The sequence below is a fragment of the Phoenix dactylifera genome, chromosome 11 (genome assembly GCF_051530095.1).
Source record: "Phoenix dactylifera cultivar Ajwa chromosome 11, Ajwa_hap1_PhDact_Kaust_v1.1, whole genome shotgun sequence".
Classification (NCBI taxonomy): domain Eukaryota; kingdom Viridiplantae; phylum Streptophyta; class Magnoliopsida; order Arecales; family Arecaceae; genus Phoenix; species Phoenix dactylifera.
This window is the reverse complement of record NC_143200.1, coordinates 24,568,043-24,573,716: the sequence shown is the minus strand read 5'-3', so window position 1 is coordinate 24,573,716 and position 5,674 is coordinate 24,568,043.

The following is a 5,674-nucleotide window of genomic DNA, read 5'->3' as shown; positions in this document are numbered from 1 at the left end:
GATCAAAAGGAGACGGTCGAGGGTTCCCGTGAGGACCGTGAACGGGCTCGTGAGTCGGTATAGAGTCAGTTCTTGTATTTGATCTGGACCATCTGATCCAATGCCGGAACATAATAAATACCTGAGTGCTCTAGATATCTCCACTTTTCGAATCCACAAAATATACTGACCATCTGATCCTTTGGCTTCGTTGGTCTCTCAGAATATATGCTCTGGAAGATCACACCACCACTGATTATTCTAGATATCTCCACTTTTCGAATCCACAAAATATACTGACCATATGATCCTTTGGCTTCGTTGGTCTCTCAGAATATATACTCTGGAAGATTACACCGCCACCGATTATAGTCCAATTATTCTGAAGCAATGGATGGCATCCTAATACCAGGAGACCCAATATTATTGCCAAAATATTCATATTCACAGCTGGCATGGCAGTAAAACACTAACATGACCCATGTTTCAACCAATCTCCTTATGGCACATAGTACCATACTTATGGAGCGACATTCCGATCTAAGGATTAGGCTCCAATAGTAATATTATTACTCTGAAGGTTGGCTTTGTTGGAGACACTAGCATGAAAAAATAAGTCGCACTTGAGATTGGCATATTTGATAGGAAAAAGACAATAAAAAATAATAAAATAAATGGTAGATTTTATATCTTTTTTTAAAAAATATTATCAAATAGGAATTTTTTTTCATACCAGATTATATAGTAGAAGTGATATAAAATTATCATTACTTAATAGAAATGCCTCTATTGTTTCCATTGAAATCTACAAATATATTTTTTTAATATTTCTTATCCCACAATAGTCCCAACTCCGATGATTTATTTTTTAAAATAATCAATTAACATTGTCGTTGTGTTTAAATATATTAATTTAATAAAAATAAAAAAATAAATTTTTTTATGATAAAAATATCTTTTTAATATATAATTAATTTAAAAATATTTATTAATTTATATAAATATATATTTTGATATTCAAAATAGCCCATATTGACTGCCTTTATGGAACTGGATTGGCAGGTCACAAATGGTTAGCAAATAGATTAGACAAAAAAAAAAGTCATTACTTAATTATTTATTTAATAGTATTATTGAAAATTTGATAATATTCTATATAAGATTATCTCAACCAACTATAATATTTTTTTGGTAAAATTTTTCAAATTAATTTTCCATCAATCAAATAGTAAAATTTATTTTTTTCTATAATAATTTTTCAGATAAATAATTTCCAAAAACCGTCAAGCTTCTGAAATTTTCCGACCAAATGAGGTATGCTAGGTGAATGGGCATATAGAAATGTAAGCTTTTTTTTTTTCTTTCTTTCTTTCTTTTTTCTTAATTTCTTGCATTAGGGTACTGTCACGCTCCGAACCCGGGGCCCGGGGCGCGAGCAGACGCCGCGCACCTACAGGGCGGACCCCGCAGGCACGCAAGGCAGATAAATCAGATCAACTATTAATAACTAATTAAAAATAAATTCCAGTTTTCAGATCAAACGTCCATATATACATAAGTCAAAAGAGAAAGTCTATATCCACTAGCTAACTACATCATGATCACTCCGTCCCGTAATCCCCATAATCATATATCATCACCTGCAAAAATGTAAATAGTAGGAGTGAGCTAACAGCTCAGTAGGCGACATCATGCAATAAAGTCATCATATAACATGTCATAATGCATATAAAAGCAGCTAAACACATAAATCCAAAAATCCACACAATAATCTGTAAACCCAATCCGAGACTCAAAATAACTCAACCGCATGACTACGGCCACATCACCCAGTGGCATGGTTACACCGAAGTGCCAATACAACTCTCCGAAGAGCCGCTCCACTGAGCCAACGCACCACTGTGCCGCACCCCCTGGTGCCAAACTCACGCTCCACCGAGCCGCTCCGAAGAGCAAAATGCACCCCTGTGCCGCCACTATTCTATCACCGGTGGTCGCGGTGTCGGAACTAGTTCCTCAGTACAAGTCGACAGGGCCAACGTATCATCCCATTGGCGGGGTCTAGACTATAGTCATGCGGATTTTGAAAATCAATAAATCAACTTTCTATATCAAAATCATAATCATACTCCCCACAGTAAAGCGCATAACAATTTATGAAATTAAATATTTAATTTTAATTCTAACACATATTGCTAATAATGAATCAATAAATCAACATATGCAAGATACATGTTAGAATTCTACTTTAAAGCAACGGTCACCTACCTGGGTTCGCTTAAGAATCCCTGTCACAGATATCACGAACCCCTGTTTAAAACATAAACATTAATTATTTAATTAACTAAGAAACATAATTTTAAACTATTTCCAATTTCTTAAACTCCTAAGTTCATGGATCCAAGAATGGGCCCCTAAGATCAAACATAGACCCTAAAATCAGAATCCCTTAAACCCAAGTCAATTGTGGCCCAAAACAGATTAGGCCCAACTGAACCAAACCAGGTAATAGGTCCAGATCAGATTTCGGGCCCAACCCAAACCAGCCCACAGATTCAATCAGGTCCAACTCAGCCCAAAAACAGTTCCCTAGCCCAAACCAGATCTGATCAGACCAGATCAGATCAAGTCTTGATGAACCAGATTATCCTCACATCAGGCTAACCCAAATTCCTGACTCAGATTCAGACCCTAATCAAAACCCATTCACTCAAACCCAGATCAAACCCAATTCACGGAGTAGGTGGAACCGGTTCACAGTTCAAACCCGGTTCAAAGTCTGGTTCACCATTAAGGCACGGATTTCAGAGCAAGCAAAAACACCCAGGCCGAATAAAGAAGAAGAAGAAGAAGAAGAAGAAGAGAAGAAGAAGAAGAAGAAGAAGAAGGAGAAGAAGGGAGGAGGGTGGTTGGTGGTTCCGGTCGGCCCTCGGCGGCCGACCGTGGCCCTCGGCGGCGGCGCTCGGCCAGCCGCCGTCGGTCACCCCACGGTCACAGGCGACGGAAGGGAAGAAGAAGAGAAAAAGGAGAGAGAGAGGAAGAAAAGGGAGGAAAGAGAGGGAGACCGGGGCTGGAAGCCCAGCCCCCGTTCACCCACCTCCGGCCGAAGCCATTTCGGCCGGATTGACCCCGGCCGGCCGCCGTCGGCCGGCCGAATCCCACAAAAGAAACTTCCCCGAAACAGGGGAAGTGAAAACCAGTTAACAACCCTCATTCCTTCCCCTTTAAATCTATAAAAATAGTAAATTAGTGATCTTCCTCACCTCCGGTCGTCGACGTGTGGCTTCCCGACGGTGATGGCGGCTCCGGCGGTGATGGGGCTCCGGCGATCCTTTCACAAAGAGGGAAAACGAAGAGGAAGGGATGGGCTCTCAGAGAAAAGAGAAAGGGAGAGAGAGAGAGAGAGAGAGAGAAAGAGAGGGAGAGAGGGAGAGGGAAAGAGGGAAGAGGGGGGGGCTTGCGGGGGATTCGCTGGCCGTTCGGCCGGCGTGGTCATCGTGGGGAGACCACGATGACTCAACTGAAGTCGGCACTCCTTGCCGACTTCAGTTCATTGGGCCCTAGGATGGGCCCCATTCGGGTCTTCACACTCTAACTAACTAAAAAGAAATTTCGTCCTCGAAATTAAAGAGATCTAGGCCTTTCATATGCTCAGCCCATTGAATAATATAAATCCAAGATCTTATTCTTCTCGATCAAAATCAGTGTGATAGATAACTTTAAATCAATTAGCAAAAATTTCATATAAACTCGTAAGATTAGCACTAGATAAATGACTGACTGAAATCTCAGATTGAAATTATCATCTTGATGCATGTTTACTCGAGATCGGATCAGGATCGATTCACAACAAGATTGATTAAAAGTAGTTATGTTTGGGATAGAACTTGAAATGAAATAGATCTCATACACTTCTCATGGTAGTGTGTTGATCCCTCAAAGAATAATGGCCAACCTTAGAGTCAAATCATTAAATGGCTAGAAATGTAATTCACAAAATAAACATGTACTTATGATCATTAGATAGCAACGCTCTATCTCAAAGATGATTTGCATCAAATCACAAGAGCAGGTCTGAGAAGGCAAAGTATTGATACCATGATTCAATATGCCACGAAGCTTTTAACTTAAACCTATAAGATGGGAGCAAATAATGCTTGGTTTATGTAGATACTTAACAAATTAGACCATATTTGGCCAACAATCAACTAACCCGAGTCATGATATGCTCAAATTATTATTATTATTATTATTCTCTTAGCATATCCAAAAATAGCAAATTCTATCCAAGAGATAACATAATCATATCATGATTGACCTGAGAATCAACAAAATCTTTCATTATTGAACAACATAGTCTTTCATAATAACATGTTACCAAAATACAGTCAATATTTTTGACCAGTTTAGATTGACTCAATCCATCATACTTTTGCTGCGTAACTCTGATCAATATTCTCCAAAATTTCTTAATGATCCCAGATCATCAATATTTTTTTTTTATAATATCCAAGCAAAATTTTATCCTTGCTTTCCAAGTTCACTAGGTCATTATTAACCCTTGAGATAGTTGTCGTATTTGTACCATCATATAATCAAGTAATCATATTCTAGATCCAAATTTGAACTAAGCCAATTCTAGTTTCCCTTGACAATTCCATTATACAAGTTGATATTTATTCTAAGCTTCGATAATTAAAAGATTCTAGATTAACTTACTCAGGAGCTTACTTAATCATTCTGAATCTTTTCTTTTAGGCTAAACTTATTTGGGCCTCTCATGAAATCCCACTTGCATTTCTCATATGGTGATACAAAATCCACAATCAACTCATAGCCTTGATTTATAAATATTTAACTTACAAGAATCTAATAATCTGGTTCAAAGATTTACAAGAAATTCCACCAAGATATAAGCTCCATGATTTTACATTGAGATCAACTCCTCAAATAAGTAAAATATTTTTTATTTGCAGTACTGCAAACATTTCGGGATCTTGTAAATCTACTAGACTTAGAGAATCTACTAATAACACAATGATATCCATATCGATCAAAATCCAAAGAACTATACTTTCCAACGATCTTTTTTTTTTTTTAACAAGGAAAAACATCAAGAACTTTTCCAAATCAAACAAGTCCTATTTTCGACTAACCCAAAAACATTTTAATCCACCAATATTCTCAAGATTTACTAATTGACTTCTCATCAAAATATCAATCTTAATTGTTTCAAGTCTCAAGTAGAGCCAAATAAAAATTCTTAAGTCTCATCCCCAAGTATATTTTCCTTCTATATACGAGTTCCATGCATGATCCACATACAGATTTCAATAAATATTTTCTAGTCCAAGCTTTAAACATCTTTTTATAGATGAATCTTAAATTGCTACCAAAATAATTAACTTCAACTAGAAGCAATATCCACAGTGCCTGATATCAAGTTAAACTTCCAAAATAATTATATTGCATAATAATATCTCATGATTAATATTCCTTCGCTTAATTTAGTTAAAATTTAATTAATCATAACTTGAAATACAAATTGCTCTACCAAAGAAAACTCTCAGAATAGCTCATTCACACTTCGGTTACGACCATAATTAGGTTGCATTCTAATTTTAGCATTTCAAAATCATGATAAATTAACTCAAATTTATCAATAACAAAAGCAAATAAATGCCTTTTAGATCAA